At 37.8% G+C, this 26,685-nt stretch overlaps 1 pseudogene; it reads right to left on the bottom strand.

Annotated features, from left to right (window-relative positions):
- Positions 1 to 24,159: 24,159 nt before the first annotated feature.
- Positions 24,160 to 24,997, bottom strand: LOC109674152 (protein BTG4 pseudogene; annotated as a pseudogene).
- Positions 24,998 to 26,685: the final 1,688 nt, after the last annotated feature.

Genomic DNA, 26,685 nt, shown 5'->3' with positions numbered 1-26,685 from the left:
AATTCAGTAATGCAACGCCTTAAGTTGGAGAATACTAATATGATTATTTGGAAATAATTTTGAGACTACTTCTATTGTGAGATTCAATAAAGAGGAATTTGCTTTGGATTATCCTTAAAAGTGAAAAACAGAGAGTCACATATTGGTACTTCTAGAAATGTTTCCCTTTTATTTCCTTGCAAATAAATGAAAAATATCTGTACTCATAATTCCAAATGTCAGAGTTCACAATATGCCTAAGTACATGAAGTGCTATTAAAGAGGTGGAAATTATAACTTACTTGGATATTTGCTAACTTCTACATTTTATCTTGTTATATTGGTTAATAAGTGAGAAATTATATATGATGTCTATTCCTTTCAATATTTAACTTGCAGCCCATGAGACTCTTTTTTTATGGCCTCATACCTAAAGTCTGAATATACCTTTCAAGTCTCCTTTCAATTTCTTGAACAGAATTTGCTTCTGAAGCAAAGATAAACATGGACTCATTTCATCTTGTCAGACAATGGGGCCATCTCAGAGGAAAGAGGAGGAAAGGCTCAAGTAATACATACAGAGCTAGTTTTGCCATTCCAAATAAACTGAGAGCTGCTCATTATCCACTAATCAGTTAGTGACCAGGAATTTGCCTAAATTTATTGGGTAATAATGATCTCTCAATCTAGCCATCTGACTCAATTGAGTAAACAATTTTCAACCACTCTTTACGTTGAGGTCTCATTCAGCAGAACATTTAATTCCTGGCATAGGACTATGTCCGTCATGACGTTGTACAGGCAAGAAGACCATTTAGGAGATAAATGTCAATTTGGTTTCAAAATAAGGTTTATAGAAGAAAGGAAGAAAAAGGAGAAAGATATGGCAGGAGAAAAGTTTGAGGAAAATAATCAAGGAATGAAGAGAAGAGAAAGGAAAGGAAGAGAAGCAATTCTGGAACAACTGTAATAAATTTGTGCTTCACATGAATTAATCAATTTTTCACATATGAAAACCCTGTTTCATGAGAGGAAAGAAATGATGTGCTCTTAAGCAAATGCTGCTCTTTCCCTCATTGAGACACAAGGCCTAATTTGTTCCAGTAATAGAGGGGCAGAGACACAATCCCCTCAGATTATACCAGAAGGTCAGAGCTGGAAGATAATCCCAAGAGAAACCTCCTCTCTTACAGATGAGAAAACTGAGACTCAGAGGTGTTGGTTGTTCAAGGCCACTTCAGCTAATGGAGGTCCTCATTCTGGGGTGCCTTCCTCCAAACGCTCACTCTCCTACTAAAGTGAACAGAGCTGTCAGTAGATTGGATAAAATGAATGCTTGGATCTTGATATCTTCTCTTTGCTCCTCCCTTTATCTTTCCATGGAACATAATTTCGTCTGAATTGCCAGTGTTGTGGATTTATCAGCCATTTCTAGAGTCTGATGAGCTTTCCCCTCAAATTAATTCTCTACATTTTAGTACACTTTATAGTTTACAAAACATTTATATGCTTAGGATGTTACTTTATTATTTTTATAACAACCTTGTAAAAGGTAGGTAAGGCATTCCTACCTGATAGATGAGGAGATTTTGCCCAGAGATGGTTATGCTTATGCGGTCAGCAGAAAAACCATGATTTCCTCTCTTTTGTAGAGGCTCTTCAAATTGAACCTTTCAAAGGGTGCTGACCATACCCAGAACTTCCAGCTGGGCTTCATATCAATCATGCATTGCCTCTCCTTTCTCTGTTGTAGCAGAACCCCTTGTACCTATGATTCTTCTCTCCCTGTGATTCATTATGGTGAGCAAAGGCTCGATCTGGGTAGCAGCTGTTGCTTCTTCCATAATTGCTGGATGGAGTAGCACTGAAGGAAGGCTGTCCACTGACCACGTTCAGCTGGAAACCCTCTTTGAGAACTGCCTCTGCCTAAAGTCAGAGCCAACTGGCCCACTTCTGTTACCACACTGTAGTCATGGACCTCACTTTACTGCAGAAACTTCAGGAGTCATTGTTCTTAAAATTGGAACTTTCCTCTATTGTTGCTTACCGTCTTAACCATTTTTAAACAGGTTAGTAATGTTAAGTATACTCACATTGTTGTGCAACAAGTTTCCAGAACTTCATCCTGTAAAACTGAAATCCATACCCATGAAACAATGGCTCCTTATGCTTTCCTCCCTCCAGCTTCTGGCAGCCACCATTCTACTTCATTTCTATGAAATTAACTACTTTAGATAGTTCACATAAATGGAGTAATATAATTTTTGTCTTTTGTGACTGGCTTAATTTAGTTGGCATGTCTTCAAGGTTCATCCATGTTGTAGCTTGTGACAATAGTCCCTTTTAGAGCTGAATATTCCACTGTGTGCACATAACATATTATGATTATAATTCATTTCTTCAGGGACATTTAGGTTGCTTTCACCTCTTGGCCATTGTTAATAATTCTGCTACAAACATGGGTGAACCCCATCCAGCAATTATGGAAGAAGCAACAGCTGCTACCCAGATCAAGAGTTTGCTCACCATAATGAATCACAGGGAGAGAAGAATCATAGGTACAAGGGGTTCTGCTATAACAGAGAAAGGAGAGGCAATGCATGATTGATATGAAGCCCAGCTGGAAGTTCTGGGTATGGTCAGCACCCTTTGAAAGGTTCAATTTGAAGAATTTCTACAAAAGAGAGGAAATCATGGTTTTTCTGCTGACTGCATATTTCTCTTCCAAGCCTTATTTTCATCTGTTTCATATATATCTATCCAAAAGTTGTATTGCTAGATTCCTAGTATACAAAAGTTCTTATTTCTCCACATCCTCACCAGCCCTTGTGTGGGTTTATTTTTTATTTATTTTTTATTGTTTTATTATTCATATGTGCATACAAGGCTTAGGTCATTTCTCCCCCCTGCCCCCACCCCCTCCCTTATCACCCACTCCCCCCTTACACCCCCCCTCCCCCTCAATACCCCACAGAAACTATTTTGCCCTTATCTCTAATTTTGTTGAAGAGAGAGTATAAGCAATAATAGGAAGGGACAAGTGTTTTTGCTGGTTGAGATAAGGATAGCTATACAGGAAGTTGACTCACACTGATTTCCTGTGCGTGTGTGTTACCTTCTAGGTTAATTCTTTTTGATCTAACCTTTTCTCTAGTTCCTGGTCCCCTTTTCCTATTGGCCTCAGTTGCTTTTAAGGTATCTGCTTTAGTTTCTCTGCGTTAAGGGCATAAAATACTAGCTAATTTTTTAGGTGTCTTACCTATCCTCACCCTCCCTTGTGTGCTCTCGCTTCTATCACATGCTCAAAGTCCAATCCCCTTGTTGTGTTTGCCCTTGATCTAATGTCCACATATGAGGGAGAACATACGATTTTTGGTCTTTTGGGCCAGGCTAACTTCACTTAGAATGATGTTCTCCAGTTCCATCCATTTACCAGCAAATGATAGCATTTCGTTCTTCTTCATGGCTGCATAAAATTCCATTGTGTATAGATACCACATTTTCTTAATCCATTCATCAGTGGTGGGGCATCTTGGCTGTTTCCATAACTTGGCTATTGTGAATAGTGCCGCAATAAACATGGGTGTGCAGGTGCCTCTGGAGTAACCTGTGTCACAGTCTTTTGGGTATATCCCCAAGAGTGGTATTGCTGGATCAAACCTTGTGTGGGTTTAAAAAAAAAAAAACTAGAGGCTGGCAGAGTGGCTCAAGTGACAGCACACCTGCCTAGCAAGCATGAGGTTCTGAGTTCAAACCCTAGTATCACCAAAAAAATTATATTATCCATACTAATTTTTGAGAAGTGATACTTCATTGTGGCTTTGATTTAAGCCAAATCAAAGTTTAAGTCATTGAGCACCTTTGCATATACCCATTTTTATATCATTTTTGGAGAAATGTTTATTTAGTTCTTTTTTGTCTACTTGTTTATTTATATTGTATAATAATATATTCTGGATATTAACATTAGTAGGGATTATGTTTACAAATATTTTCTCCCATTCCATGGGTTTGTCTTTCCCTCTACTGTGTTGTTTGACACACAGACGTTGAGTTTCTATTTTTGTTTTTGCTGTCATTGCTTTTAGTGTTACATCCAAGAAATCATTCTCACATCCAATGTCATGACCCTTTTCTCCTATGTTTTCTTTTAGAGCTTTTATAGTACTAGGTTTCAACACTTAGGTCTTTAATCCATTTTGAGTTAATATTTTGGTTATGGTGTAAGAGTTTAACTTCATTCTTTTGCATATGCATATCCAATTTTCCCAGTATCATTTGTTGAACAGATTGTCCAGTCATCCATTCTTTTTCACCTTTAACACAGCTGTGAATGACATTTATTCCCAACCCACACCATTTTGTTCCTTCCATTCTAAAAGACAAAACAAAAACCACCTTATTAATCTCACATTAACCCATTTCCTGGATTGCACTAATCTGGATTACCAACTTTTCCTGTAATTAGGTTGTCTGTACCTGTAAATGTCTGTGCTGATACTTTGAATTTTTTTTTTGTATGAAGAAGAAATGGGTAGGTGGCCCATTTTTATTGGATTAGTGATGAGTTTGTAATAAAACTCAAATGTGTAAAACATATCATATTTCTTTTCCTTTCCTTTAAATTACTGAATATCTGATTTTCCACTTCATACTTTAGGATTACTAACAAATTCAATGTCAGCATTCTGTGGGGTGGGAGACTCTGCTTCTCTAGAATCCTAGTCTGGTGCTCAGACAAAGAGGATAGGGTTGTCTTGTCTTTAGTCCAACATGATAACCACAGAATACTACCTGTGCAACTGCTTGAGGGTCCTTGAAGATAGGAGTTTCTGTTGATTTTATGCCAGACTTGCATACAAGGCTGTTTATTTTGAACATGAGTAACGATAGTTTTTGAAGGAAGGCTCACTATGTATCAGGCATTTTTCTAAGTAGCTAAGTATTTTCTATGAATCAATTCATTTAATCCATGAGATTATAATAATAATAATAATTCCATGAATTATTATTTTTACAACTTTACGACAAGTCATTAAGGACACAGAGAACTAAGTAGAACAAGTGGCTCCACTGTGATAGGTTGGAATTTGAACCAAGGCACTCTGACTTCTGAGCCCATGCTGTTCCTCATACCACTTGATTTCACTCATTACTACATTTCATTTCTCCCTAAGAAAGTCTAGAGGCCTTGCCACCAGTATTATTGTTCACTACTAAGGAACAGGGCATGAGCCCCACTTTTCACAGAAAGTTTCTGCTTCTCAACCTGGGCCAAGGTAAAAGTAGTGGAGGATTTTCTCCATCTTTCTCCCCTTCCCTTGTGTAATAGCCACAAGGATCTTGTAGGAAACCAAAAACAACAAGGAAGTTTTCTTAAGCAACTTCTTTCTAATACTAACACAAATCTCACCCATTCCACCAATCAACAGAACAGAAAGGCCTAGTTAGTTTGGAATAAGAACAAGGAAGAATACATAGGACCAAGACTCAAACTAACAACCCATGCATTTTCCACCTAGTTTATTATCAATTCTTCCCACCAAGGACTTTGCTGTCATCTGTCAGACCTGGTCCTGGTCCCTTATGTTTGTTTATTCAAAAAAGACAACATATAATTCTCCTTAGCCAGAGACTTCTCCTTGAAGCATTACATGGAATAGGGAGTACTGGAGTTTTCCCATGGCTTTGGGATTGCTACTGGCAGGAGCAGTCTTGCCTGGGTCAGGTTAGAGTAGAGAGCAGCAAGAGGCTGGATGCTGTCTGCTGTGTGTGACATCAGGACACAGTGCTTTACCTGCTGAGCTTACCACTGCTTTGTGCCGGCTCTTTTGAAATGTGGGCACTTGAACCCCGAAGGTAAGTAGCAGGAAGGCCAAAACAACATCACAGAGTAAAGAGATGAGTATCCAGAAGGTTGAGAAATAGGGCTGTCAAGGCCAAAACAAGCTCAGTCTCTGTTTTTTCTTTCTACATTAATCGCCCAGACATTCATCACATGGATTAAAAATACTTTCAGAAAAGTTAAAGCAAATTTCTTAACTCAAATGAGTTAACATAATGTTTAGTAAAGAGTCATAAGCACATTTCAAGCAAAAGTTATTAGTTAGGGTTTGGTTGATGGGGGAGATTGCTACAAAATTATTTAGCCTTGCAATTGAGATTTTTACTTTATATGAGGGATCTGTAGAATTTTAAAAGTAAAAGCAGGGCATGAATTTATAATCTGGATGGGTTTTGTAACTTTCTAATTGCATGTTTATCAATAACAATGATACAGACTTCCAGTTTTTGGTAAACACAATCTTGATGTGTAATGCATTTGGTTAATGAACCTATCATGAATAAAGCATTGACAATAGTAGGTTTGGGGAAAATGGGTTTGAAATAACAAGTACAAACTGTTTACTAAGCTAGGATTATGAGAATTAGATACAGCATAATTCTTAGAGCAAAAATGCAATACCATTGATGCGATTTTTCAGAACCGAAAATGAAGGTAAATGAAAGTTTCTCTTTTGAAAGGCACAGAATCTTAGATCCAACAATCTATCCAATAAGGCTAAAAAGTCTTGAACAAAGAGCAAGTGACTCAGAGCCTTGAGTGTACTTTGCATTTACCTAGTGCTCAACATGGCTGAGAAAGAAAAGTAGCATTGGATAGCACCTTGAAGAGCCGAAACTCTGGGCTTTTTGACATAGTGCTTCTGATTATTTTCAGCTTCTTGTTTTTTATACTTTCTGATTGGCAAATGAATGAAAAGCCCTATAGAAGAATAGTGTTCAAAATCTCCAGGCACTTGGCAAACACCAACTGCTTGATCTCTACAACACCTTAGCATAAAAAGCATTTGAGAACATAGGAAGTGAGTCATCAAGCATTAAGCAGGATGACAAACTTAATTTAGTGACCTTATTAAACACAGAGTGACAGCAAAGCCATCCCACTCTCACACAGGTTATTAAAAATGGTATCTGGATACAAAAAAATGTAGTCTCCCCTGACCATGGGTAGAAACAACATAGAAGGTGATTTCATAGTTCCTCATCTCTCTGAAAGAGGTACAGATACAGGAGAACAGATGTTAAGTCTTCCAAGTGACCTTGGCAAATGAAAATCCAAACTCGTCTACATTTCCATTGGCAGTGAAAGACTATGAGGGACTAGGACTTGGTAGCACTGTGGATATAAAAGACATTATTATCACTTTTTGACATATAAAGTGGTGGTTGAGAGCTAAGTCTCCATAAACAGGATTAAAATCCTTACTCAAGTACTTAATCCCTGTAAGCCTCAATTTCCTTATCTATAAAATGGAGCTAGGACAGGGGTTCTGAACTGAGTAATTTTGTTCTCTGGGGAGAATGTGGCAACATCCAGACACTTTTTTTGGTTGCCATAACTAGGAGTGTGTAGGATTGATATTACTGGTTTCTAGTAGGATGCTGCTAAATATCCTATAGCACACAGGCCAGCCCTCACAACCAATAATAATCAGACTCAAATTTTCAGTCATGCTGAGGCTGGAAAGCCCTACCCTATGGTTGTTTTGATAATTCTATACATTAACTCATGTAGGAGTTCTTTAGAGTAATAATTATAGTGTTATGTAGACACTACATACTCTATCAATAGGTAAGTCGAGTTACTACTATACATCTATTAATTTACATATGCATCGTTTGTTTAACATAAATGATCTGCACTGTCAGTTCACTACCTGTCATTCATAGACTTACCTCAGGGTGCTGTTTTGAGGGACAAATGATACCCAATCTGTGAGTTCTAACACAGGCAGTGCTGAGGAGATTCCACAGAAGCCACGGCCATACTTTGCACAAGAGCTGATTTCAGAAATAAGGAAGCAGCAGCAGTAGCAGGCATCCGTTCTGTCCTCTGGGTGTTTTGCAGGGAAGAGTGAGTGCCTCTCTCTCTAGGCCCTGATTTAACTGGCCTATTTCATGGCTGGACAAACATAGGCTCCTCAGCCTCTTTTATATCGTTGAGTGAAGTGTAAGTATCCAACAGTGTGACATAAAGTGAAGTTGGGGCACTGCTGCCAATACAGTGTTTAACAAGAGGACTGCCTCCCAGAGAGGGCGGTCTCCATCCTCATGAGACCAATAACATAACAGAGCAGCTGGTCTCCTCAGGGCTGGGGCAAAGCTGCTACTGAGGGGGCCATTTCCTCGATTGTCACCTCCAAGACTCATTCCCAGCCTTTGGTGAGGTCTAATATTGAGCAATAGTATTTTCAGGTTCAAGGGCATTACTCTTGAGGGGTATTTCTGTGAAGCTGTTGGTTCCCCAAATAGCCTTTCTAGTTTTAAGGTCCTAGAAATCTCAAGGTGAGAGAGTGCTGCTGGGGACGGAGGCATGTGTATGGAGCCACCCAGATCCCTTCCAAGCCATAGGTCAGGCTCAAGGTCTCTGATTGCTTTTGTGGGGTGCATTTCTATAGTTCTGTTGCCTGAATGTGCCCTGTGTTATTCTCAGTGAGCAGTGAAGTCTTAAAGATCCTCTTAAGTCCAGAAAGTGTTGCTGTCGTGGGGTGGTATGGCTATGAAGAAACGGCCTTGCAGGCATCCATCTCAGTCTCTTATGAGGTTTATAGCACAGCAAATTTCGGGTTCAGATGTTTTTGTTGTTGTTGTTGTTGTTGTTTGGTTTGGTTTGGTTTAAACCCAGGGCCTCATGCTTGCTAGGCAAGCACACTACCTCTTAAGCAACAACCCCCACCCCCCAGCCCTTTTGCTTTAGTTTATTTTTCAGACAGTGTCTTGCACTTTTGCTTGAGCTGAGTACAATCCTTCTACCCCTGCCTCTCAAGTGGCTGGGATTACAGGCATGTACCATTACCATGCCTTGTCTTATTCCTTGAGAGAGGGTCTCCTTACTTTTTTGCACCAGGCTCTCCTTGGACCTTGGTCCTCTTATCTCTGCCTTCCAAGTGGCTGGGATTAAATTCTGCTTTTTGAGGGAATTACTTGTGTGGGTTCATCCTCCAAGTCATCTTTCCAAATCTTTATTGAGACCTAAAGTGTAGTAGCAGGACTGAAAATCACAGATAATGAAGAAGAGAAATTTTAAGTGCTCTTTCGATTCTTTCAAGGAGTCTGAAGGCAAGTAAGAAGTTCCTTTGGTAGCAGAGTGCTCATCAGAATTGGAGAAGTTTCAAGGAGCAGCTGACTCCCAGAAACCTTTTCCAAGCCTTGGGAAAGCTTGAATACCTGCAAGAAATCCTCTGTGCCAGAGAGCAGTCCTGAAGAGGCAGCATTTTGAAGAGCACCTGCTTCCCAGACACCCTTTCCAGGCTTCAGAAAACCTTGAAGATCACCAGCTGGCCTCAAATTCCAAAAGTTCTGCTGCTGAGCAATCCTGGTAGATGTGCTCCTTCAAGAAGCCCAGCTTCTCTAAAGCCAAGAAACCCAGCCAAAGCTGAGGCTCCAAAGACCTCATTAAGAGTATTTCAATCCTTGCCATCAAACCTGTGAAGTTCACCATTTCTCCTTCCTGACAAAGATCCATTTCTAAGATCTCTAAGAAGGAGTGCAACAGGAAGAATTGCCCAATACTAATAAAGTCAGAATTGTTTTATAGAGTGACGAAAGAGAATGTCATAGAAGGTGTTTTACTAAATTAACTCAACCAAAATCTGGGATTGGAGCTTAATGGTAAAGTACATCCCTAGCATGTATAAAATCCTGTGTTCAATCAATAGCACTGTCAAAAAAATGTTAATCCAACCAAAGAAACTGAAATTCCCAAGAGCTATAATCAAAATAAAAACAGCTGTTCAAGCTTGCCCATAAATGGACCACATTTTGAGAACCTTTTCAGAGTCTTACTGAAAAAGATATTTCCTCCTTGCTAAAGTAAAGAAAGATGAATCAAGAAGGTTTTATTGAGTCCTTTATTCCCGTTGACCCCCCCCCCACCTTGTCCTCTAGTCCTGATGTACTAGAAAAGGGTATATCAGGAGTGTCCAAGGGGCTCCTCGGAACCCCAAAAAAACTTACCACTATATGTGATTTGGCAGAGAAGCAACTGTCTGCTCCAAATATGAAGTTATAGCCAACAAGCAACCCACTTTCAAGATCCCGAAACTGGCTCCTAATCCACAGGCAAATTATGGTGTCCCAGAATCAGTGGGTGACTGTGGTCAGCCAGTCCTTGGCTATAAATTCTTCTGTCCCAGATCAGACGCTTCTTCATATCTTACATATCATATTCATGACCCTCTCCCTGCCAGCAGAAGAGATCATCTCACTTAAAAAAAAAACCAAAAAACAACTGTCCCAATTTTTCTAAGGCTATCTCAAGTTCTTGTTCCTCCAAGAATATATCCAAATATTTAAGTCAGTGCTTTAGTGTTTGCTGAAAAAAAATTGCTGGATTTTATCCTCAGAGTTTCTGATTTTCAGTTCTGAGTTAGAGCCCAAGGATTTGACCATTTCTAGTAAATTCCCTGTGGACAATTCTACTACTCACTAGTGACCTCACTTTGAGATCTACTGTTTTAAGCCAATACTAGACTCACCACTTCCTGCCTAATAATTTTGGTTACTATGAGTTAAATGTTCTTCAGTACACGGTCTAGGGGTCATCTATAGCAGAATCATATGCACATTTTTAAAAGTGAGCAAAGAATTTCTGCTCCCCACTCAAGACCTACTGAATCAACCTCCTAACAGGGAGTAGAATCCAGTAATCTGAATTTTTAATATGTTTTCTTAACTGATTCTGACATACTATGAAACCTGAGAACTATTGGTATATCCTTAAATATTGGTACAAAATATGTTGTTTGTTCATTGTTGTCCTTTGTATTCTATTTCTTTGTCAAATTTTGAACTTTAAAAGTACTAACTAGTATAAGATGCTCTATTTGAAAATATTCTAAAACTCTAAATTGGTAAGCTTACATTATTACTGTTAACAATTATAATAATAAATGTCCCAAAGGCAAGATAATTACCTTGAGGTCAAGTTCTCTGTATTTTTGTTGCCTCCAGGATGTAATAGAAAAGTGAACACAAACTCAACAAATACTTGCTTGTTGAAAACAAATAAATGCATACATAGTAGGCCCTTCATATTTGTGGGTTCTGCATCTATGAATTCAACTAATCACGGGTTGAAAATATTCAGAAGAAAAAACTGCATCTGTACCGAACATATGCAGGTTTTCCTGCCACTGTTCTCTAAACAATACAATATAGTGACTGTTTACATAATCTTTACATTGGATTAGGTATTATAAATAACCTAAGATGAGTTAAAGTATACAGGAGAGTGTTCAAAAGTTATATATGCAAATGCTATGCCATTTTATGTAAGGGACTTGAGTGTCCATAGATTTGGGTATCTGCAGGAAGTCATAGAACAAATATGATACTGAAAGGTGACTGTGTACATAGGTATGTGTGCCACTGAAGAAATATACCAGAATAAAGCTAAATTTAGAAGCAATATAAGTAAGTTTATGATGATATCCAAAGAACCAGATTCCCATGTATCTCTAAAAAGCAATCTATATTAGCCCCACCCTTTAATTTCTTAGGGTAGATGTTGTTTCCTGTAAGAAGGGTTGCCTAAGGAGTCAAAGCTACAAGCGCAGAAGTCTTTTCATATGAGGTAAATGGCTCACAGGTAGTTTATGGAATCAAATATTTGAGATGAAAGGAATTCGCTACCTGAAATTCCATCCCAAAATGTGTTGAGTCGCTGTTTATCTTTGCAGCGATCTAAAGGAAACTGAATACCCTTTAATCCACCTCTTTCTTATATAGTCTGGAGCTCTGTATCACTCAGAGTGTTTTGGTTACAACCAATAGACTAAGAATGTATAAACAGAGAAAAAGGAGTAGCAATGCCACAAAGTTGTTTGTTTTTTTAATCTAGAATCAGTAGTGGAAAATTCAGTAGTTCAAAAATTACCAAGGACACAGATGTTTTCCGTCTGTCCATTCAACCATCTTAGGTCATTGGAGAGCTCTCCCTCTCTGGTCACAAGTTGGCCGTAGTAATTCTAAAAAATTATATTTGACATGACCACCTCTATAGCAGAAAGCATTTTTCTTTCTGCATATGTATTTATTATTGAGAAAATTTTTTTCCAGATGTCCCCAGTATGCTTCAGGTCCCATTGGCAATGAAGGGGTCACATGCCTATAGGTGAACGAATCACATGATAACATATATTGCACGAGTTAGGAAGGATATTATCTCCCAACACATGCATGTGGCTGGGCAAAGTTACCTCCTAAAATAGGGGTCCTCCAACAAGGAAGAAATAAGAGAATGGGAATTGCAATTGGACACAACTGGATGAATAATAGCATTTGGTCTTCAGGTGACGTGGGTTGAAAATGTTCAATTTAAACACTGAATTTGACACTGGAAACAGAATCTCAGAAACTCTCTAGAACTTAGCAGTGCTGTTACTAAGTAAACATGAACAACTGATCTCATCTCTCTGGGACTTTGTGTTCTCATCTACAAAATGACAATAAAGAGAAGAACAACAACCCCAGAACTTGCTGATACTTAATGTTGTTTTAAGAGCTCATGCTCTACACGAGGGACTGCATTTGCACTTAGCCCTCACAATAGGTCTATGAGACAGGAACTGTTGGAACCCCTTTCTACAGACCAGAAACTGACCCTTAGAAAAGTTTGACACATAATCATAGTTGCATAGCTAGCATATATAGAATCAGGCTAGAAATCATGAATGGGTGCTGTAGAGGGCAGTCTTTCTAATCATCTCTGGCTTGGGCAGCTTTAGAATCACTGGGAAAACAGATGATTTTCTGTTCAGCTGAGATGATAAGACTTCAAGTAGAGCAGTAGGTGGAAGAATCATGGTATAAGGAGTTAGATAGAAGAGATGAAGATAATTGTGATTTTATTAGGATTCCCAAGTAAACCTAGGCACCCAGTGAAATTTGAATAGCAAATGAACAATGAATAATGCTTTCATAAAACTATGTCCTAAATAATGCATGGAACTTATACTAAAAAAAGTTTGCTCTTTATCTGAAATTCAAATTACACAAGTATACTGAATTTTTATTAGTCATATCCGGCAATACTAGATGGGATGGAGAATGGCTCAAGGGTAGAAGATGGGAGGAAAGGAGGTGGAAGGGATAGACAGGTAGGCAGTTAGAGCTAGGAATAATTTTTCAGCTACAAGGGTTTTGGGGGGGATGGTGTGTGCTTTTCCCTTGGAGATATGCTGGCAGGGGAAGGGAGAGGCATATGATGACAGTATAGAGGAGATCTTCTTGCCTAGGTATTCAAACATTTTCTACCAAGGAGATGAGAACCTGAACATTTGCCTTGTGACTGCAGCAGTGATCTTTGATAAGACACCATCTTTGTTATGCAGGGTTTCATAATAATACAGGTTAAGATAACAGTATCACCCTTATTTCTGCCACACATGAAAACAAGGTCACTAGAGCAGCATTACTTGTAAATTCCAGGACTGAAGAAAAGGCAAAGGACCATATAGTTATTATATGAGAAAGGAAGAATCCAGAGAGATCTGTTGAAGTTGGCATTCTTTCTAATTTCTTTGGAAGTGCTCACAAAATAATGACTCTAATCTAATATTAGATGCACCGATTACAACCAACACTTTGCTCCAAGCCTTAATTCACATACCTGAATGTTTCCTTCCCTGGCTAAGTACATTCTCCTCTAACTAAATCAGCAGAAATTAGCAAATTCAGACATCAGCTGTTTCTTTACTGTGTCTAGCGGGAAGCCTAATGCAGCCCAGTGATTTCCAGGATTTATTTTTTAACAAATGCCAAAGCAGCACAACCAGCAGGGGTTCTAAGCTGTGAGCATGTGCCTGTGAAAGCTGGTTTCCTTTTGTGGTCACCTTTATATTGAATCCACAAGTGAAGGGGGCTGCAATTATCTTTGGAAGTAGAAATGCATTACATTTATTAGGTCTGTGTATTTTGCTAATAAATTAAATACAAACTAGTACTTTCAATAATATTCCCAAAGACCTCAGAAATACCCTCCTACAAGTAATCAAATAGAGCCAGGGAGTACACACAGGGGACAGCCCCACACAGGACACTAGCCCAGGAGATACTGACAAGGTGCAAAGGAGTGAGTGAATTTAGTGACTCCAGACAGGACACCAGGTACCCCAGGGCACTCTGTGATCCAGTAGAATGAAAATCATGAAATAATCATGCTTTTTTGATGGTTGGCAAAGGACTTCCAAATCCAGTAGCTATTTTATCCTTATTGCATTGATGAGGAAATTGAAGCTTATAAAGGTAAAATGATTTACTTGAATGCAAATGAGGCAATATTTAAAACCAGATCTACTGAAAAAAGGGTCAAGTTTTGTCTGATCATACCTAGTAGTATTTTTCTAATGGTATAAATTAATACCTGCCTAAATGTGGTCTCCTCCTCTTACCTATGGCTGTTAAAATTCCCACCATTAGCATATCCTTGGGAATCAGACAGAAGAAAAAATATTTATATATATTGTATAAAACAGATTAGATAATGAGATAATGACAGGATAAAAATAGAGATCAATTCTTTCTGGATTATTACCTTGGAAAGCCAACTGGGAAGCATGATATATTGGCATTCATTCATTCATAAAGTGTAAATTAAACTTCTATATTCCAGAGACTGTGCTGTGTATTCAGTAGTGTATACAATACCTACTCCATGGAACTTGCCCTTATAAGTGAACAACATGGTGAATGAGGCAAACAGGTTAAAAAAAAAGTGTATAATTCCCAGTTATGGAAAGTAACTTAGAAGATGATGGTCATGCTTAAGCATAAAACACAGGGATGGCTTCTTTAGTTTAAAGCAGAGCATTCTAAGGTAATGACAAGAAAAATGAGAAGCCATCTTAAAGATGAGGAGTGAACAGAAAGAATTTGAATGAATCCCTGATGGGGATGAACATAGTCCTTTCCAGGAGCCAGAAGAAAGCCCCTTGAAATTGGAATGAGATGAGGGAGGAATGAGAGGGAGATGAGGATGCAAAAGTAGGCACAGCATGAAGGACCAGTTGAGCTAATATGTGTAGCCAACAGTAACAGGTGGGCCTTGCCTCTGAGTAGAGAAAGGGATCACTGAAAGGACAGGTGACAACAAAAGGATTGAGGTGAACTTCAATTTTGCCCAGTTCTCAGGTAGTCTTGACACTCTGCTAGGTATTTTACTCCTCATGTTGAATTCTGTGTCTTTCTCTAACCCCACTCAAGGTGCCTAATTCCCCTTCTACATCCAGGTAATGATGAATGGACTTCAGTTCCACATGGGAACAGAGGAAAACAAACCCATGCTGCCAACTAGGTTTATTGAAAAATATTTTCCCAAGCCCTAATGGAGACTGTGCCATAAATTGAAAGTCATGGCCACCTCCAAAGGCTATTCTCTAGCACAAATCCCACTTTCCCTCCTTGTCTTGTTTGATGTTTGTGACTGAGTAAGCACCCAGTCTGGGCAGGAGATCGTTAGGAGTAACTGATTAACAGCCACCAAAGCAGAAGTTTTAGAGTTTTGTTTTCTGCAACTTGAAAGAGTTCTTGCTTTATGATTTTTTAATTAGAGTGTAAATATTGCAGCCCCATAAACCTCTTGATTTATAGCTGACAAGTGTGAAAGTTTGCACTTGCTGTAAAAGACCCCAAGTCCTCTGTTATCTCTAGCCTCTCTTTCCACCCGTTTCTCAGGCTATCCTGGCAGCTGGCTATTTGGAACTGCTTACTTTCACTGGGTTAATACCCAAGGGCGGGAAGCAGCAAAATCACCAAGTGGAAAGATTATTTTCTGATTTTCACCCAATTTCTCCTTTGACACCTCTTCTTTCCTGTCACTTCTCCTCTCTTCTTTCCTGAACCACTCTGTGATATCAGCCTGCCTAAAAACTCCTGCTGTGACTCCCCTTCTCCGTGTCATACCCCAATGTTCTATTTTCCTTCTAAACACATCAACATGTCTTATGACACCAATGTCTTTGATTGCCTCAGAAATCAGAACTAGTTTAAATATTAATTCACGGGTTCATTCATTTGGCCAATATGATTGAGGACGGCTACATAACCTGATTTATTCCAGATTCCAGAGGTAGTAGTGAACATACCAAAGTCATTGTTATCATAAAGTATGTGCTGGAAAAGGAAGATAGAAAATATACACATGGCCAAATCAGTAACAAGGTTCATTGAAAACCCTGATAAGTGCTATGAAGACAAAATTAGGACATAGATATGGAAGTGAGTGATCAGAAGTTGCTTTGGCCAAAAAGAGATTAGATTATTCTTCCATTTTCCTAGTGTGCAGGCCTTCACTTCTGTTTCTTTTGGAAGACTGGCATTTTCCTTCTTTCATGTCACATTTACTTCTCTATCCACATGACCAAAAATGACCAACTCATCTTGAGTTCTAGAGTGATTCAGTGAGAACAATCAACACAGGATCAATTGTCCTCCTTTGGTCCCTATTCCTAGAAATTAGAATCTGATTGGTCCAGATTAAGTTCTGCCTTGTGAAGATCAGCCATGAGCAATCAGCTGCATAACTTAAGAGTATGGTTTAGGTCTCTATCACTATGCACAAAGGAATTATTTATTCTAGATAAAAGGGAGAATATTGGTTAGGAATACATGTCAATAGATCCCAACCATAGCTAGATTTCATTTTTTTTTAATTTTTATTTTATTCACATGTACATACAATGTTTGGGTCATTTCTCCCCCCATCCCTCACCCCCTCTCTTACCCCCTGCCCCCTCCCTCTCCCCGCCTACCCCCTCGCTACCTGGCAGAAACTATTTTGCCCTTATCTCTAATTTTGTTGAAGAGAGAATATAAGCAATAATAGGAAGGACCAAGGGTTTTTGCTCGTTGAGATAAGGATAGCTATATAGGGAGTTGACACACATTAATTTCCTATGCATGTGTGTTACCTTCTAAGTTAATTCTTCTTGAACTAACCTTTTCTTTAGTTCCTGGTCCCCTTCTCCTATTGGCCTCAGTTGCTTTAAAGTATCTGCTTTAGTTTCTCTGTGTTGAGGGCAACAAATGCTAGCTAATTTTTTTAGATGTCTTACCTATCCTCACACCTCCTTTGTGTGCTCTTGCTTTATCATGTGATCAAAGTCCAGTCCCCTTGTTGTGTTTGCCCTTGATCTAATGTCCGCATATGAAGGAGAACATACGATATTTGGTCTTTTGGGCCAGGCTAACCTCACTCAGAATGATGTTCTTAGGGTATTATGAAGAGCCATAGAGAATTTGTAGTGATTGTTAGAAGGGTAACTAACTGGTAATCATGCTTACAGATAGCTGGTTTCTGTTGACATATCCATTCACATAGCAATCCATGGGAGAAATGGTGAAGTCTTGAGCTGAAAATAAATGTAATAAAGTAACAATGACATGTTTAGATTCAACATGTGCTAATAACCTGGCCTAAACAGTATAATTAAGCTCTAAGCTCAGGATTTAAAACCTGGCTAGCCAAGGAAATGAAATTAAATTCCATGGCAATTTAATGTACTTTCAACAGCTTGAGAGAAGGAACCAATACTGCTGTCCAAAATACTTTACGATTTGAGACTTTTTGATTCTGATAGTCATAAATTATTTGATGTTTAGGGCAAATGCTCCTAGGTTGGGTTGACAACACTTACTCGTTTAAACTCTTTTTACATCTGTGATAATTATTAATGGTGCCCTGTTTCACTTGAACTGATATTCCAGTTTGGAACATAAATGGAAGGACATCTGACTTCTCGGGCAAGTAGAATAAAAGAAATGATGTCTATAATTAGTTCAAATATCAAGAGGCAAGAAAGCACAACTTTAAAAACTCTTTGAGGTAGAAGTTTCTAGGTGACTTGGAAGTTGAGATATTAAGTCACTTGGAAATTTCTAAGTAACTATGGTAACCCCTATAGACTTGGAAGGCATTACAAAACTTCTCTTGTGTCATTTTTGTGCTGTTATTCTTTCTCTGCTTCTCTTTCAGGCAAATTACCCAATCTTAATTCTTAAGATTCCCATAGCTAAAAAGAGGACCAGAATGCATTGTGGCCTTTTTGTAAAATGAACATTTTTGACAGCAAACCAAAGATTGAGCAAGGTATTATCAGCTTTTCAAACCCTAGAGTGAAAAAATAAATGAGTAAAGGATTTGTGTGTCATTCAACAGAGTTTTAGTGTCAGCCATAACAGTTCTTAGTGGAAAAATGCTTAATGCCCTCTCCTTAATCAAAACTAAATTCCTCATAAATGACTATTTGATAAAAAGAAAGAAATGTCTATTAGTAACTTATCCTACAATGTAAAATTGTCCCCCAAATCCCAAAGAATGAAGCAAAGCTGATTGAGTATATTCTAAGTATAGCATTAGGGTTTTGATAAACACAATAAAATCTCAAAACCAAATTGCTCAGCCAGGAGAGACAATTGGATAACCTTGGACAAGTTGATCCTCACTGATTATTTTTCCCCAGAAGCTTAAATGTGAATAAAATGTTCTGGCTTTTCACTCTCTCATCAGTTTTTTACATACAGAGGCTTTCAACTTTCTCATATCCTTGTATTCTATTATCCCTTTATCTTTCTTGGAGTCTATGCCGGGAATTACTCATGCATAAAGATTATGTGAGAAGCCTTCATCTCTAATGTTTTTTTTTTCTAATTGTCAAATTTACAGTAAAGGGAGTAATAACTATTGAGAATTGATTGATCTAAGTTTTCGTAAATGCTACAGCAATTTCTAGATATAAGGAGTAATCGTAACATAGTTTGTAGTAGACTGCTTTAATTGGCAACCAGACATTTTGCAGATCTCACCCCTCAATAAAAAGAAATCTTCATAGTGATAATTCCCATAATTTTGGTAATGGATGTCAGGAAAAATGTGCCTCACAGAAAATACAAAAACTAGTCTTCAGTTAAGCGTTGTCTCTCTTTTTCTGTGTCTCTGGCCATTTCTCAGGTTAGAGGAGATATGTTGTATGATGATTAGGAGAAACACATGAGTTAGAGACAGTTTCCCTAGCTCCTAAAACCCAGCTCTACTCTTACTAGCTGGACAAATTTGGACAGGTACTTTTTTTTTTTTAATCATCTCTTAGTCACAATTTTCTCATTTGTAAAGCAGAATATCAATAGTTCCTGTTCCAGTGGGTTAAACACAGATTAGGTATTGGCACAAAGCCTGGCATATAATAGAACCTTAATAAAATGCTACCTTATTGCATGAAAAAAATGAGAGGATAGACAAACAACTTAGATAATCAGTCGTTGAATAATAACAGCTTATGCATTTTTCCTCCAGCAGATCTCAGTATCTGCTGACATCCTCGCTTTAATTCCTGATGCATTCTTCAGTTACAAGGGTAAAGTTCTCTATCTTTGTGGCATAGGCTAAACACCATTCCCTGAGGAAGCAGTTAATTCATTCAGGCCAATGGAAGACAATCATTAAAAGCAATTCAAAATTCTCTTTGAACCTCCACTGGGATAAGGATACAACCACTTCTGTATTAATTTCTAGAGAAAAGGTGACATCAACCCTTGTAATGTATTAGGGTTGACCCTGAGTAAGTAGGAAATGTTTTCAGAGACACATTTCTGATCACTACAGTCATATTAGAAAGATTTCACATACAATCTGGTGTATTGTGCCATCTATCTACCAAAGAAGACTGGTTCATGATACAGTGGTTCTTCAAGTGCTACATTGCAGTGTTACATTTGGGGACCTGTTCTTTTGATTTGTTGTAATTTGTTTGCTAATTCAGTTATACACAGATAACCACTTTTATATACCAATCAAGTAGGAAGACACACAAATCTTGATCTATAAGCACTAAAAAGCAGTCTGTCATGTTCCTTTCCAATGTGAGTTTCCAGAGCTCTAGTTCACAACTAGCATTTCAAGGTTCAAGCTAATTTTATATTTAGAATTCTTAAAATTTTACTCTAATTAGCAAGAATACCATTCACTGTTCAGAGCATATATTCTTTTAAAGAGAAAACAATTACTGAAAGCTAAAAGAAAGTCATATTTATTTTATCTTATAGCATAATAGCAGGTTGTTTTGACAAATAGAATTTTCTCCCTAACTTCTATAAACACTCCCTATAAAAATGCTCATGTCTATAATCTCAATGGACTGTCAATCAAAACAGCCAAATTTTCATGGTTTTCTTGGACAAATCAGTGTTAAAGACAATACAGGTTAGGCCTTATGATGAATGCCCTCCACAGAATGATGATGTAGTCAGTGTTCATTTGATGTCCTTTTTTCACAAGACCTATCAGAAATTCCTTCAAAAATATTATTTTGTATATTCTGTCTATTTTGCAACAGGTATCTTTCCTAACAGCTCTCTAAATGGACCATTAAAATATAAACACTGTTCTTCCTGTACATTTTTGAAATCTTATTATGGTTCAGTTTTATTTTATGTATTTATTTTTTCTGGGGGAGAAGTCAAGTCCAATTTACTCCATTAACATTTAATTATGATAAAAGCTGAAATGCATTTAATATGACTAGGACCATGATTTTATCTTTTCCAAGTGTTCATCCCGCCAGTCATTCTCTCTCTGGTCCATTATAATTCTGTTCCCAGACTTTGATGGCTCCCACAAGCCTTGGTCCATTTCCCCCACAGCTGGCTGTGGCAGGGACACAGAGGTAAAATGTCACTTACCACCTTTTCTTTTTTTAGTGGGACTGGGGTTTGAACTCAGGGTTTTGTGATTGCAAAGCAGATGCTCTACCACTTGAGCCATACCTCTAGTCCATTTTGTTCTAGTTAGTTTGGAAATTGAGTCTTGGAAACTATTTGCCTGAGCTGGACTCAAACTGCTATCATCCTGATCTCAGCTTTCCAAGTAGCTAGGATTATAGGTGTGAGTCACCCCCAGCTCACTCTTTAAATGTCCCCTCAAAGGCTATGTGCTAAAAACCTAAGTCACCTAAACTTGAAGGTAGTGGAAACTTTAGGAGGAAGGGCCTAGTGGAAGTTGGTTCATTAGAGGCATCCCTTTGATGGAGATACTGGGACCTCATTCTCTCTCTCTCTCTCTTTCTCTCTCTCTCTCTTTGTTTCCTGGCCACCATGAGGTGAACAGTGTTCTCTGTCATGCACTCCCACCATGATGTACTGCAGTGCCATGGGACCAAAGCCAGAGGGGTAGGGCCATGGAACCATGGATTGAAATCTCTGAAGCCAGGAGTCAAAATAAACCTTTCCTTCTTTAAGTTGACTATCTCCAGCATTTTGTCACAGAGATGGAAAACCAACTAACACAGACATATTCATCAAAATCAAGACTTTAGACTGGAATAGAATTATTGTGTATAAAAAAGACCAGTCATAAGATTCCCTATCAGTCACATATTTGAGATCATTGGAGTAGTATGTAGAATACCCTATTTTCAATATGTTTTTATTTCATAAAGGAGGGGTTATAAAGTATTTTTCTTCCTTTTTCATGAAATCATTGGTAAAAAGAGACAGGAAGCATCATATCAAGTCTCTCCAGACTTTATAATTTTAAGAGAAAAAAAGGTTTTATTATTTTTTAAAATCTTGCTACTGGATGCCAGAGAAGTCACTGGATATGACGCACTTGCTACCAGTAATAAGACTGTGAGTGAGAACATTCATATTTGGCACTGTACTAGGGATGAAAGTAGAGCAAGGAAAAAAATCACCTTTGTCAGACAGAAGGTTAGATGTATTAAAATAAAATCTTAATGGAATGAAAGTGGAGACCTGTATCATATCCAAGATTTCTGGTGGGAAAGTTTCAGCAGTGATGAATTATTTCCCAAATGGGGTAATTAATGAGCAATGAGGTTAGTTCACAACACAGACATTGAGTTTTGATAGACCCACAGAGACCCAGAAAATTTTTCATATCAACTCTAAGTAGTCCAAGTTGGTACCGTGTTTGCTTTAAACACTTGATCTACTCATCAGCCTGAGAATATCCAGAAAGAAAACGACACAGGCTCTAAGCAGTTAACATAATAGATGGGAAATTCAGTTGCCTCAATATCCTAAATTGATTTGTTAGATGAAAAAATCTTTTGTTTTCTTATTTAAGTCTATGCCATGGAAAACAACCTATCTTCAATAGATTATTTCTATGAATTTTATTGAAATAAACTAAAACCATTTGCCATTTCTACCTTTTTTTTTTTTTGGCAATAATAGGGTTTGACTAAGGGCCTCATGCTTGCTACAATTTGAGCCATACCTCCAGCCCTTTTTGCTTTAGATTATTTTTCATAGTGTCTCTCATTTTATTGTTGTTGTTTCTGATTTGCCCAGTGCTTAGAATTGCCGTCCTCATATCTATGCCTCTGCCACAGCTGTGATTACAGCCACTTTCCACCATGCCCAGCTTATTGGTTAATATAGGACTTCAATGACTTTGTGCTGAACTGACCTTGAACCATGATCCTTCTAATCTCCCCCTTCCATACCAGCTATGATTAAAGGGATGAGCCACTATGCCTACCGTTATTTATGCTTCTTTACTTCCCACTCATTGGATCAATCCTGTGAGTTTATTTTCAGTCCCCAACACTGGTTTGAATTTCCATCTGTCAAGGTAATCCACTTTATCCAGGTGACCAAAAGATGGTCCCCTTTCAGTTCTCATCTTATTCTGTCTCAGAGACATTCAACATACTTGATCATTTCTTCTTCCTAGAAGCATGTGTGCCTTTGTCTTGTCTCACCTACTATCCATTCTATTTATCAAGTTGCCCTAACTCAGGCTCCTTTTCTGATTCCTCTTCCTCCTTTGCCCTTTTGTAAGTGCCCACTGCCCCAGGTTCAGTCCTGTTTCAGTTCTCTTTTTCTACACTGTCTCTATAAATATAACCAGTTCCATGACTTTATCTTTATGCTGTTAACTCTTAACTTAGTGTCTATTCCTGACCATTAACACAAGTTCCAGTCTTGTGTGTCTGACTTGCTTCCTACCATTTCCAATTGTTTGTTAATAAGGATCTCTTCTTCAATGTTTTCAAAGCAGTCTGTCCTTCTCACTTCTTACAAGACACACTTAGACTCCTTCCTCCACGGACTTCTGTCCCTGGTCTTCCCCACCTCAGTGATGATTGTAGCAGCCACTCAAGGGCCCAAACCAAAGCCTTTGCAGTTATTCTCCATTTCCATCACATCACCTTCACTGTTTGGGCCCACCATGGACCTAATGCAAGCCACCGTCATGCCTTTTTGAATCCACTGTTAAATGTCTCTGTTTTGAATGTTACTCTGAGCATAACAAAGAAGCTCCTGTATTTTTTGTTTTTGTTGTTGTTTTAAGAAACTTTTATTTTGAAAATGGTCTGTAGACCTCTATTTTCAGGAAGATAAGAGTAGACATTCTTTACTACTTCTCCCACAAAGTACAGCTAAAACCCCTGGGTACTATATATAAACAAAAACTCGATAAAGATATTTTAAAAAGGTAAAATGGCTGGGGATCTCAAAACCCAAGGAAGGAAATGACAGTGAAGTTCACAAATTTTTTCCTAGTCTTACTTTCCAAGCTTAGAAATGAAGTCAAAATCCATAAATACCACTGAGCACAGACCATAAAAGACCCCCAAAGTCTGCTCTCCCTGACCAAAGGACTAGACACTAAGATTTTTTTTTCATGGTAGTGTGTTTTTCTGCTTAGCTTGAATTCTTTATAAGAAGCAGGTATCACTTTTAAGAAATATATTACTAAGTCTACTAAATTCTTAAGTCAATTTTTTAAAAAAGGGACTTTGTATCTTTAAAAACAATTTTCCAACATGCTATTGCCTGGCTTGTAAAATAGAATAATTATGATAGGTAATAAAACTGAACCCAGAACAGTACACCACCAGGGTTTTTCTTCTTTAAATGAAAGTCTACTCTGAAAACAATGACTAACAAAGACACAAACTTTTAGAACTTTTTTGCAACAAGCTGAACTAGGAAGGTATTAAAAACAGTACGTTTATTGAAATTGTTACTTTTCATAATTCACTGAATCTTATCACAAGTCAGTATCTTCATTTCGTTACCTTACTGAACACATTCACTGGTGTTACCTAACACTTCATATAAAATTAAGAGTTAAAAGTTCAGCTAAAAACAGACAGGATATGTATGAAAGAATTGACCATCATGAACTCTCATCCCTAATGTAGGTTTTTCTATTTTAATCTTAAATTCATTTTTGTTTTAGGGGAAACACCGCCTCTCCTCTGAACTCTCCCACTGCACACCTTGCCTCTGTGTTATAAATTGTATTGACCCAGTGGTACCGATCCACCTGGCACACTGCAGACCTGTAACACCTAAGGTTCTTATGTGCAGTGGGGTACACCTTAGCTAGGAGGTCCACACTACCCCCCACCACATTCTTTCTGCAGGGGATATAGCACCAAGGTTTGAAGGGCTGTTTGAAGTTTTCAACCTGATAGATGCTCTTGGGATTGATGACTTTAGGAATGGCCCGAGACTCCCTACAACTTTCTTCATCAGAGGCGGTGCCAGAGGAGTCATCCAAGGTAGCTCTATTAAAAGCATAACTGATTTGGAGAGCTAGTTCCCATTCCTCCCATCTGCCTTTAAAAGAAGCGATTGTAAATGGGTGGCTTTTCTCACCATACCTACAGCACACTTCAGAAGGATCTACGCATATGGTCATCTCCGTTGGCAGTCCCAAGTGAGAAAATTTCACGTTACTCTCAGTACAAGCCCTTTCCAAAATAGGGTCTTTATTCTGATTATTGTTTATTCTGATACACCTGAAAGCTTGCCCTTTAGAAGGGTAACCAGGGTGCCAGTGACCTCTGTATGTTTCAAACAAGATTCTTATCAACTTTTCTCCAAAGACCTCTATTTGCTGTTTACTCAGTTTTTCATGTTTGTTTGGTTTTTTTGCCAGTCTTGTGAGGAAGAAAACTGCTGTTGCAATTTCATCTCTCATGGTTCAAAACAGTCAGCAAAATCTCTTTAGTCCCACCAAAAAGTGGGCCTGAGTTAGAAAAACAACTCTACCCTACTCTGTTGCTAACTCTCAACCATACCTGTCAAGCTCCTGTATTTTAGTGTGAATCAAATACTGGTACTGCTCTCCCTAGTAGCCTATGAGTTCATTACAATATTTTTAACATACTAATCTCTACTCCCCATCCTCTGGACCCCACTTAGTATGTTCATAGCACTTATCATCACTGGAAATTTCTCACTTGGAACCTATTTCTTCAGATAATACCATATCCCTCAAGGAAGAGAAGGTACAATTCTGTTTTATTGGCCAGTGTATCTCAAATACCTGATACACAGTAGATGCTGGGTAAATTTTAAAACCTCATCAGAAAGATAGAGCAAATCAAGTTTTATAATAGGAAGATCATATTTTTGAAATATTCAAATATGAAAATTATTTTAAAACACATGGGGATTTAACAAATTTATATAAGAGGCAACTACTCACTTTTCTAAAAGTAATAGATCAAGACAGAAAAATTAGATGCATAGATATGAATGAAAATAAAATTAAGTAATATATTTTTCAAATAGTCATGATAAATTACAAAGACAGATCATGTTGTAGGCCACAGTGGAAATCCCAATGGATGGTACATTTTCACAAAGATGAACAGCTAATGCAGAAAACTGTTGAAAATTTTAAAATGTTCTTTTATGTAATTTTGGTGTTAAAAATAAATCAAACCTAAACATAATGTAAGCTATTTTCATGTGAATGGCAATGAGAATACCATATAGCAAAACTAATGTGATATACCCAACACAGGCATTTATTAGAAAGTGCTTAAGCCAAAAAGGGGGGCATAAAACAAGAGAGAATGGACTGAAATCAAAACATAAAAGCAAGAGAGTTGATCTATAAAACTAAGATCCTTATAAAAGATCAATGAAATAGACCTCCTCTGTGAAGGCTCATAAAATAGAGAGAAAATATAAATTAGCATGATTAGCAATTAAAAGGGGCATGGATAAGGATATACAGGAAAACTTAAGTTTTCAGAACATATGTACAATTATATATGACTAAGAAATTATAGATGGAGAACATTTTCTGTTTTGGTGGTCCTAAGGTTTGTACTAAGGGCTTTGTGCTTCTTAGTCAGGTGCTCTACCACTTTAGCCATGCCTCCAGTTGTTTATGCTTTAGTGATTTTTTTCAGATAGGACTTGTGCTTTTTTGTCCAAGGCTAGTCTCAGACCGTAATCCTCCTATATGCTTCCCATGTAGGTGAAATTACAGGTGTGAAACAATGCCCAGCTTATTCGTTGAGAGGGGGTCTCACTAATTTTTGCCAGGGCTGGTTTATCATAATTTTAAATAGTAGAATATAAACAATAACTATACATGCAAAAACTCTAAATAAGGCAAAAATGGGAATGCTCATCTATTCAAAAGAGTAATACATCAGGATCATGTTTATTAATGTAAGGGTAGGTTAACACTGGAAAATCTATGCATATAATCTATATGAATAAACTTTGGAAAATTTTATATGATTATGTCAATAAATTTACAGGAAGCATTGCTCAACCATGTTTGATTTTAAATACTTATTACAAATTATGAAAAATCTTTGTTTAATAAAATGAATTAGTCAGAAACCAACAGTGATATTTATACTT

This window comes from Castor canadensis, chromosome 12 (genome assembly GCF_047511655.1).
Source record: "Castor canadensis chromosome 12, mCasCan1.hap1v2, whole genome shotgun sequence".
NCBI classification, from domain to species: Eukaryota; Metazoa; Chordata; class Mammalia; order Rodentia; family Castoridae; genus Castor; species Castor canadensis.
Note: the sequence above shows the minus strand (reverse complement) of the source record. Positions and strands in the feature narration are given on the sequence as shown.